Source organism: Pteropus alecto, unplaced genomic scaffold, assembly GCF_000325575.1.
Source record: "Pteropus alecto unplaced genomic scaffold, ASM32557v1 scaffold125, whole genome shotgun sequence".
Taxonomy (NCBI): domain Eukaryota; kingdom Metazoa; phylum Chordata; class Mammalia; order Chiroptera; family Pteropodidae; genus Pteropus; species Pteropus alecto.
In genome coordinates this window covers 8,027,770-8,038,874 of record NW_006436888.1, presented here as the reverse complement: position 1 = coordinate 8,038,874, position 11,105 = coordinate 8,027,770, and the positions used below count along the sequence as shown (strand labels likewise).

Genomic DNA, 11,105 nt, shown 5'->3' with positions numbered 1-11,105 from the left:
TGTCCAGGCTCCCTTTCAGCTTGTCCTCGTCCTGTGGCAGCAGAAAACGACCATGGCTCCTCCCAGTTTAGGGACTCTGGTGTCCTATTGCCTCTGTAACGAATCACCACGAACACGGTGGCTTAAGACGTGCAACCTGGGTCTCACTGGGCTGACGTCGAGGTGTCAGCAGGGCTGTGTTCTTTCTGGACTTTCTGGGAGAGAATCTGTGTCTTAGCTTCTCCCAGCTGCTCGAGGCCCCTGGCTTTCCTTGGCTCATGGCCCTTCTTCCATCTTAAAGGCCAGAAGTGTGGCACCTCTGACCTCCTCTCCTGCCCTGCTTTTCTGCTCATAAGGAGCCTACGATCATGGTGGGTGAACCCAGGCACTCTCCCTATGTCAAGCTCATGAGCAGCCTTGACTCCCCCCCACCACGTGCCCTGATGCTTTAACAGGTTCCAGATGTCAGAGCGTGGACATCTTTAGGGGGCATTGTTCTGGTGGTGACATCTACATGGCTGGCTCCATCTTTCTTGGCTTTAGGGAAATTTCAATTGAGAAGGAATCTTCTGAGAGCATCCCCGAGCAGGCGGTCTCGTGTAATTCTAAGCGTGGGCTTTGGAGATGGACAGACGCGGGGCCATCTTAATTCTGTCTTTGCGAGCTAAGCCAATGGTGTTGGACGTGTGACCAGAGATGACCAGTGGGTAGGTTGCTTCCCTGCTCTGAACCCCGTTTTTTTCCCCTGCACAATGGCTTCTGAATACCCACCTTTCAGGGATGTTGCAAAGATGAAACGAGGTAATATGTGAAAACGCAGTCCACGGATGGTAATGGTGGCTGTGACCGCCGCGTAGCTTTGTTTTTGGACCGGGTGTGTGGGCGTCACTCGTGGAGAGGCGGGGGGTCGTGGCGCATGGACTCTGTGCCCGCACACTGTGTCGGGCGGCCGTGCGGGGTTCCTCGGGGGCATTCGTGGAGTCTGGGAGGTGACGCGTTTGCTGCTGGGGTGGCCGGCTGCTGGCCTTTTGTTCGTCCCTCACACCTGGCTTCATTCAAACCCGGTCTCTTAGGATATGGGACCATGTGTCTCTTAGAGGCACAGATGACCTTTTTCTTTGTCCCTTTCAAGACCCCTGTAGAGTCTTAAAAATCTCCGTCGTTCGCTCTGTTCTCTTACGTCGTCCACGGGTCTGGCTGTGTCACCTCGCGCTGATCCTCGCGATGCCTGGCGGGGGTAGAGACTATGGTCCTCGTCTTATAGGCAGAAGATAAAGACGTGACGACCTGCCCCAGGTGACACGGTGGTGAGCGGTGAGGCCGAACACCACACTGCACCTTCCGATCCAGACCGAGCACTGTTCCCTTGGGTTCTAGCTCCTTCTCTCCCCAGACGCCCAGTCGGCTACTCTTGATGAGCTTTGGGGGCCTCTCCGTCTCCCCCTTTTATTTCTGTCTGCCTTCATGGCGGTGCATTTTGGGGGCCAGCGGCCTCCTGTCTGCTCTTGTCCGTGACATGCGAAGGGCAGGGTGGCAGCCTCACGCTGAACCGTCCCTTTGGCCCAGGGTCCCTCAGGGAGTACCCCTTCTCCAGAGCCCTTCTCCCACTGCTCTCACGGAGAGGCGGGGACATGGTGCTGAGTCACGGGGCCGCTTGTTTATTTCTTCCACTGTCCAGGACGAGGGTGGTGGCACTCTGGGACAGGCCTGTCAGCTTTCTCTGGCCGCCCTGTGTTGGCTCGTTGTCCTCACATTTCTCTCTTCACCCCATCACTGGACACCTTCCTTCCCAGGCAGCCTCATGTCCCCTTTTGGGGTGCATCGCCTCATCTCTCCTGGTCCTTCCGCTGGGCTTCTGGTTCACCCTAGGAAAGCGTAGCATCAGCAAGAGAAGCAGCGACTTTCTGAAATGCAGCACATGCAGATAAATTATTCAGAGAGGCCCAGTCTGACTTTATTAGGGCCAGAATTATCCTTTTCTGTCAGAAACCAGCCAAGTCAGGTCCAACGGGAGGCTGTGGGACCTGGTGGCTCCTGGAGCCGGAGGACCGTGGCTGACTGTGGCTGAGCACCAGCATGTGGCCTCAGGCTGGGACCCTGTGTAGGCCCCTGGCCTGTGCTGGGACGAGCCTTGTGCCCCCACTAACCAGACGGGGCTGCCTGGAGGACAGGAGAGTAAGCCGCAGCTCCTCTGGGGACGGGCAGCCCCGACCCCACCCCCTTGTTCTGGGGACAAGGATTGGGAGCTGGAGTGGCTTCAGGTCAGAGCATCCGGGAGCACAGAGAGGACGGAGAGTCTCAGGCAAGACCTCCGGCCACAGACAGATCAGGGCAGTGCATATTTATTCACGGTATTTAACATCATAATAAACTTAAAGAGTTTGTGGCATTTTAAATGCTTTTCGGATTAATTTATATTCTAACAAGATAATGAGGAGGTGGCTTTTGTCCAAGAGGTGAGATATGCAAAAATAACCTTTAAGTTTCTCATAATTAATCTTTAATGATATTCTCTCTCTTTAGCAATATAGTTTATCCTTCAAAAATGTAACAGGCAGAAAGAAGGGAGTCCTTCTGGATGGCCAAATGCCTGGCAAAGCGAAGTCACCGTGACATAGGGGCTTCTGCCTCTCAGCATTTTGGGTCATACTGCCTGGGAGGGTAAAATGGGGACGTAGCCAAAGGGGCCCTGGCCCTTCCGATCAGTCCGCGAGCTTCCGGTTCTGATTCTTCCCTGCTCACCCTCTCACCATGGCCATAAGCCCTGGCGTGCCCAGTACAGCGACCTTTCCCCGTCCTCACTGCCCTTGACCTTTTGCGGTATTTGATTCCGTGGACCGACTGACCCATTGTCAAAGTCCTCCCTGGCTGGTTCCGTGGAGCACCTAGGACATGCCAAGTGCTGGGGATAAGGCTCTTAGGTCTAGCGGGGGCTACACATACCCAGACCACAGTGACCGGGGGTGCAGCAAAGTGCTGTAACGAAGGCAGGTGGGGGCTGGGAGGTGGTGCAGGAGAGGAAGTGGCCGTCCTCAGCGTGTAGTCAGGGAGGGTCTGCAGCTGTGACCCAGCTGTCCTCCGCATTAGTCAGGGCTCTCCAGAGAAACAGAACTGTGTGTGCGCGCATCCATGTGTGCATGTGTGCACATGTGCAAGTGCATCCACGTGTGCACATCCATGTGTGCATGTGTGTGCGTGTGCATGTAAGTGTGCGCATGTGCGTCCGTGCGTGTGCGTGTGTGTGCAAGTGCACCCATGTGTGTGTGAGCGTGTGCATGTATGTGTGTCATTGTGTGCATGTGCGTGTGTGTGCGTGTGTGCACATGTGTAAGTGTGCATGTGTGTCCATGTGTGCGTGTGTGTGAGCTTGCGTGTATGCATATGTGTCCGTGTGTGCATGCACGTGCGTGCGTGCGTAAGTGCACACATGCATCCATGCGTGCATGTGTGTGTATGCATGTGTGTATTTATAAGCTATTGGCTCACGTGACCGTGGAGGCTGACACATTCCACAGCCTGTGATTGGCAAGCTGATGTGTAGTTGTGGTCTGACGGCTGGCAGCCCCGGGCTCAGGAAGAGCTAGTGCTTCATATACGGACCGAAGATAGCAGAACAACCAATGTCCCAGGTCAGGGCAGTCAGGCAGGGGGTGTTCCCCTCACTTTCCGGAGGGTCAGCTGTTTTGTTCTAGTCAGGCCTTCAGCTGATTGGACGAGGCCCACCCACAGCAGGGAGGGCAGTCTGCCTTACTGAGTCTGCTGTTTCCAATGTCAGTCTCATCCCAAAACACTCTCACAGACACACCTGAAGTGACCAGCCATCTGGGCTCAGCATGGCCCAGCCCGGCGGACACGTAAAGTTGGCCGCCACGGCATCCCGCCGTCAGAGTTCTCTTTCTCTCCGTCTTTCGCTCCCTGCCTGCAGCATCCATGCTTTCAACCACTATCTTGAGGCAGCTACTGTCCGTGTTTGACCGCTGACCCAGCTGGGTTGAAATTAATTAGTTAATTTTTAAAAAATCACTTAATGACAGCTACTGACTTACTAATCTTTGACTTGGGGCCGAGGGACTTTGGGTTTTCCCTGTGTGGGCTTGCGGTTGGTGGACGAGTTCCATCTTTTTTCACAGGTCACCTCGTGACACCTTGCTTACGATTTCCAGCTCACATTTCTTCAAAGTGGAGGGGACACTTAGGACACTGTGGAGCGACCTGGGTGCAGAACCCTCCCAGAGTCTTATGGCCCCACAGCCCGTGTTTTATAGCTGATCAGCCCTGACTTGGCCGCCTTCGTCAAGCAATTCGCTTTCATGGAATCTAAGTGTTTGCCTTAGTTTTCACAGAAGCAGCAACCATCTTTCTCGCTATTCTCATGTTTCATTAACCTATACATCATTTAGTTACATAATCACAATAAAAAGTACAGCCAGCACAAACAAGTTTGGAAATAAACATAACCGGCTCTTGGTACACATACAAATGCATGATGTCCTGGAGAATAATTACTACCCGGGGTAAAAGTGCCGGTAGATGTTCAGCATGGGGTGGGCTGCTAATTTGCAGCCCACCCCTGGCTCTCCTCGGTGGGCGGAGGGTGGGCGGACGCTGACTCCAGCACTGCCCTGCCCCTGCAGTGCTGGGGAGTCGATGGGCCTAAGGCATTGGGTTTTATAATGGAAATGGAGAGAGATGGTTTATCTGACTCGATGCAGGGAAGATCAGTTAAGAGAGTTATTGAACCTCAAACTGGGGACATCTCAGCCCTGTCCGCCTTCACTCAGCATCCAGCGCCTCCTCCTGCTGCTCCTCCAGGCCCTTCACTTTGCCTTCTGCCGTCGGCCGTCTCCAAGGTGCCTGCCCTCCTCAGAGGGCGCTTTGAGCTTTCCTGGCTCTTTACTCGTCCTACAAAATTTCTCTGTTCTATGTCCCAGCCCCTTAGGGTCCCACCAGGCAGTTGGCTGACTAATTTAATCAGCATTTTCAGCCAAGGTGTCGGCTTAAAAAGGGCTTCATGTCCTTCTGTGCTGGATGACAGGCTGATTCATGTCAGTGGCTCAGGTCCCAGGGCACTGCTCAGATCCTCGTGTGTCCTGCCTGTGGCTGTCTCTGTTGATGGAAAGGACCATCCCCGAGCGCTGGGAACACGCTTCCAGCATCCTTCCACGGTTCTCCCTGTCACCTGGGGGTACTGACCCTCCAGGACGAGGGCGGGGCGGAATGAGACTTCTGATTCTTAGCACACCACTTTGTCTGAGCTTTGATGCTTTTGAAGCTAATCAGAAGGTGGCTTTCGGAGCCAGAAATGTTTATGACTGTGTTTTCACACGTTGTTTGAAATTTTTCATTGTGAAAAAAATCCACGTCCCAGTGTGTTAGGTAAATGGCCCTTCGGTCGCTTTTGCAAACGCGCACGAAGCATCAGAAGTGGGGGGCATGGTTTGGCGGCGCCGGAGCCATCTGCGTGTCAGGGACCGAGGCAGGAGACCTTGATTGAGGAGCCAACATAATAGCGGGCTTGCTATTCAGACTCATTGAATACAGACCCATTTGTATAAAAAGCTGTGTTTGTCGGAAGATGAACTGACTTCAGAAGCTGATTTTTATGCTGAAGAGCAGAGTGTGGCATCTGTAATGAACAGAGTTTATCTTTGTGTGGAATGAGAAATAATTTGCTAAGCCAGTGACTTCTGTGTTTCCCAGATACCCGTGCAGTTCACACACAGCCTGGGGTCCAGAGAGCAGGAAGTCGCCTTACCTCACAGAGCTCTTAAAGGACCCCTGATGTCAGTTTAATTTTCAGAAATTAAAGGATTAAATGCTTTCTGTTTTCTCTGAAGACTGGCTGGAATGCGATCTGTTTCATTAAAATGACTCCTTTGGCGCAGTGTCCCCGCGGAAGTCAATCAGAAGCTACCGCGGCACCGCCAAAGCCCCACCTCTGGGTCCAGCTGTCACCTAGGCTGGGACCCAGACTGGAGCCAATGCCGGAGGTGTTGGACAAGGCTCTCAGGCCAATACACATGAACCCGATGCACCGAATGAGAGAGACGCCCACCGCCAAGCCCTTCGCCATCCTGTGCCCACTGTCCTTCCCAAACCCACGTGACCCTTGGGGAAGCCTGGCACCTAACAGAGGCGGCAGCACTGTCTTTCCTTCTGTCCCAGAGAGCTAATGTGGATGACCCCCTGAGCCCGGATCGGAGGCGGAAGTGCTTGTTAATTGGCAAGAAATGCTGGTGTCATTAAGTCACTCTGGGATCTGTCTCCTGGGGGTCTTCGGGGCTAATTGGTGGATAGTGTGGGCCACCGTTTCTATAGTACGAAGATGGGGGCTCAAGAGGGGCCCCCCCGATGCTAGAAAAGACGCTACTGAAATCCTACCTGCAAAGAATCAGGGTGCCTGACGTAGCCCGCAGCTTTGATGAAAGATATGGCTTCTGTTCACTGAGCGCTCGCAGCCTTTCCTACCGGGGGGTCCTCGAGAGCATTAAGCGGTACAGCAAATGACGCGTGTGGCCTTTGCTCCGTTCTTCACGGGGGGCGGGGCGCTCACACAGAAGTGTTCTGAGTTCCCGGGACGCCTGTGGGCTGCGGGGTGTGCTCTTCCACGGACGGCTGCTAACAGCTGACTTACAGCATGCTGACTTCTGATGCTGTGTCTCATTCAGTCCTTACAGCCACCCCTTGGGATAAGGACGATTATTATCCCCACTTTACAGATGGGGAAACTGAGGCTTAAAGATACTGAGTAACTTGCCTGAGATCACAGCCAGTAAATGGTGGGACAAGGACCGGAAGCCAGACCTGACTGACTCGCGATCGTTATGCGTCGCTGCTTAAGAAACCGCCACACGCTTCGTGGCTTGCGAGAACACATTTGTCGGGTTCTGTGGCTCAGGAATCCAGGCCCGGCTGGCTGAGTCCTCTGCTTCGGGGCTTCTCGCGAGGCTGCGGCCGCGTCCACGGGGGCTGCGGTCTCACATGAAGGCTCAGCTGGGGCGCGGTCGGCTTCCAAGCTCCTCTAGTCTTCCTGTCGTCACCGTCGGCATTCATTTGTCACAGGCCGTAGGACAGAGGCCCTCAGTTCCGTGCCACGTGGGCCCCTCCCCTGTAGCTGCCTGCTTCCTCCAAGCACGTGCATTAAGAAGGCAAGAGAAGGTCTCCTGGGAAGACAGAGCTACCGTCTTATGTAAATTACTCACAGCGCTGCTGTCCACCACCTTTGCTGTGTCCTGTTGGTTAGAAGCCAGCGCACATTCTCCTCACACTCAAGCGGGGGCGGGGGGATCGTGTGAGGGTGTGAACACCAGGAGGGGGGTGGCTGGGACATCTTAGAGTCTGTCCACTGCAGGCTCCAAGGCCCAGCCCGCCGCCCCCGCTGCGGCGTGGAGGTGGCCCGACCTGGTGATAGCTTGGAGATGCCCCTCGTGGGCCGAGGGTTTTAATTAGACTTTCTGCTCTTCAGTGACACGGTTCCCATTGTTTTTCACGGCTCCAGTGTTACCAGGGACGGAATTAAAACCTCAGAGCCACGCTTTTGATTAATGTATGAGATGCGACATTACACATTTCATAAAATTACCTTGCAAAGAAAGGGAACTTGCTTCCAGGAGAGACGTCAAGGGCAGAGGTTCTGCAAAAGCTCCCCCGCTTCGGGCAGCTCAGAAAAGCCTGCGATTCTGCCAGTGGTGTAGACCGTCCAGATGGCCTCCTAAGGGCCCGGTGCCACCATCCGAGGAACAAAGAACTTTCCAAGAGATGTCGCATCCACACGGCGACGGGAGAATTGAGCACAGTGAGGAGGCCGCGGTCTCTGCATTTCTGTGCCAGTGAGTCTCCCGGCTCCACGGCCCGGCTGGCTCAGGACTCGGTTTAAAGGAAAAGGGCACAATGAGCCACGTGTGGGACTTCGAGAGACCCAGTGGGGACCCGGTAGGACATCCTAATAGAAGCTGTAGAGAGGCATAAAAAATTAGCCTGGGGTCCGACGTGCAGGAGACGCGTAAGTTGGAGTCAATGAAGCGCTGAGGTGGTCAGGAGCAAGATGCTCCTGTGGATGGGAGTTCTGGGTCCTGCGGAGCAGCCGCTCATCCCCCACCCACACGGTCGGGGTTGCAAGATTTAGGGAATTCCTAGGGCCATGGGAGTCATTTAGGGGTGAAATGTGCACGAGAACCACAGTCACTGACCATGATTCACTTCTCTCTGGCGATTCGCGGTTGCACGTGGGCTGTCCCGTTCCCTGGGTTCATTTTTGAGTTTCTTGAATGCGCTGTTGTCACTGGCTGTCAGGTCACCCTGAGCTCAGGGGCTTTTAGAGGGAAGAACAAGACACAGCCCCGCGCTCCTGCTCTGCTCGCTGGGGAGGGGGACCCCAGGCTGAGACGGGAGAGCCAGTGTGCTGGGGCCTGGCTGCCCTTCTCGGGTGCACCCCTGTGGCTGTTGGCACTCAGGCTTGGAAAACGGCCCACGGTGGAGAGGAGAGAGTCACGAGGTGGGTTCCCGGTCACTCTGGGGGTCCCCTTGTATCCCCGAGTCTCGATGGGGTGAGAGGCTCCATCTGAGGAAAGGACTACTTCGTCCTTCAGTCCCTACACTCATGTCTTCTCCTTGGGGACAAGGCTTGTCCTGTGGCTTGTCAGTCACTGTCACTCACCTGGCTTCCCCAGGATTGCTCCAGGGGAAGGACCCGTGGGAATGCCAGCCAGAAGAACCGGAAGCTCTTGGAAAGGCCGAGGAGAGCTTTCTGGGCTCCGAGAGTGGCCGAGAGGGAGCAGATGCTACCTGTGCCATCTGTCCCTGCCCTGGTCCCCAAGGGCGCCGACCCTGTGGTCCCTTCCTCCCTCTGCGCCTGCATTTTGCTCCCTTCTAAGGGCACACGAACTCTGTCCCCTCTCCCCGTCATCCCCGGCTCCCCCCACCCCAGCTCCCTGCCCTGAAGACGCATCGGAACATGCCAGAGTACGTGTGCGCAGTGACGGGCACCCCAGTGACGACGCAGACGCTGTCCCTCTACCCCAGGAACTCAGGGTCTGTGGCTGGAAGGGAAACGGGCACAACATAAAGGGGGTACGTGTTCGCTCGGACTGGCCTGGGAGCCCGCAGTGCCCTCCAGTGGGCTCTCGAATCGTTTCCGTGGCATCGGGACAGGGTCCTTGACGGGTGGGGGAGGGGCCCCTGCAGCCAGGGGACAGCGTGTGTCAAGGTGCAGAGGGCTGGGCTCGCTCTTCTTCTCCACCCCGCACCTCTCATGGAGACCCCATTCCCCTCACATTGAGGGGCGCCGAGATTCCCACTCGTTTTCTGCCCAAGTGAGTTTGCAGAAAAATGTCTGAAGTGAGCGGGTTTCCTTCTCAGAGGCTTTGGCTTTGAGAAGCGATCTTCGGAGCCTGATTCCGAAAACGAGGCTGCCCACATGCCCCGTCCTCAGCTCAGGCCAGAGCCTGGCGCCATCCTGAGTCCCTGCTCCCACCTCGTGCCACACCCGCCGCTGCCCTCGTCCCAGCTGGACACCACAGAGGTCCCCCACCCGTCTCCACCTCCACCGCGGCCGCGGCCCCACAGAAGTCAGGGCGATTCCGGCCACGTCACTTGTTCTGTGTGGCTTCCGGCTCTTCCCAGGATGGCACTCGAGAGCCCCGATGTAGCTGACAAGCCCCACACACTGGCCCCCGCACCCCATGTGATGGCGAGACATTGCGTTCGGCTCCTGGGGCCGCCGTAACAAAGCACCACAAACCAAGCAGCTTAAACCTTAGAAATTCGTGCTCTCACGGGCTGGGGGCCAGAGTCTGGCTCCTTCCGGGGGCTGGAGGGAGGATGCGTCCCAGGCCTCTCCCGGCTCCGGTGCTCTAGGGCGTCCTTGGCTTGCAGATGGCCTTCTTCTTCCGCGTCTTCTCGTCGTCCTGCTTCTGAATGGGTCTGTCTCTGTGACCAGATGTCTCCTCTTTGTAAGGACACCGGTTGTCTTGGATTCAGGCCCCCACTACCCAACGACCTCATCTTAACTTGATTATCTGCGAGACCTGGTTTCTAAAAGGGGTCACATTCACAGGTGCTGGAGTAAAGCCTTCAGCCTCTTTCAGGGGACACGATGCAGCCCGTTCAGTGCCGTGTCCCTTTGCTGCTGCCACGAGAGCCTCGGCCTTGCCGTGGGGGAAGGCTGTGTGGTTGTCTCCAAGGCCAGCTGTGGGAGTGGCTGTGAGCTTTGCCGGGGGAGGTGGCTCATGAGGACAGCCCAAGAGGGGGCCCTCGGTCCTGGGCCCAAACGCCTCACCTCTCATCTGCCCTGGGGCTGGCTCTGGGGCCGGACCTCCCACCTCCCCGCTGTCGCTGTGTCTCCGGTTGCCAGCTGGACACCTGTCATGCTTTGCGTTCCTCAGTCTGCAGGGGGTGACTCCGTTGAGCAGGAGAGCACAGAGCACCGTGTCTGGAGGCCACACTTGGCAGCGTGCTGCTTCGGTCCCCGGGCTCTGTCCTCCCTCTTCCTGTGCTCCTTTCCCTCCTCCTGGGATGGGTGCCCTCACGCCCGGAGGGTGGTTCTCTCCTGCATCCTTCTCTCAAGTCACCGGGACGCCTGCCGAAGCTACCTCGTGCCCCTTGCCGTTGGAGCAGATTCCCCACCCGGCGCGCTCTGGTCACTCTTCCAGGCCTGGATCAAATGCCCCTGCTCTTGGACTCCCTGTTCCAGACCCACAATCCCATTCGGCTCCTCCTTCTTTGTTAGGAAATTTAATGTGGCTCGTAGATGGCACCTAAGCCAATGTTACTGTTCAGTAGACTCTTATTCTGACTGTCCCTCACTTGGCTGTGAACGCCTTGAAGTCAGGGACGAGGTGCTAGTCAGTGCTTTTTGTTGCAGGTGGGGTTGCAGGTGGGGGACACAAAATTGATTTGTCGACTGACTTTTTAAGGCGTCGCCCTCAGTCAGCATTAAGCAGACTGCCTGAAGGTCAGGACATGGGCAGGCAGTACGGTAGGACTTACTTAGCAGGTGTGTCTGGAGTAAAGACAGGTGCTGTCCGAGAAGATTTAACGCCTGCCTTCCCAGGTTTGGTGCAGTTTAGTGGGGGGCTCTTAGAGATAAAGATCCTCCGGCTCTGAAGAAATGACCTTTTACTGATAAA

General features: G+C 55.9%; 1 protein-coding gene across 1 annotated transcript in view; it reads left to right on the top strand.

Annotated features, from left to right (window-relative positions):
* LOC112481771 (calmodulin-binding transcription activator 1) overlaps nt 1–11,105 on the top strand; it is a 436,830-nt gene that overhangs the window by 17,567 nt on the left and 408,158 nt on the right. The gene's annotated exons all lie outside the window — the stretch shown is intronic.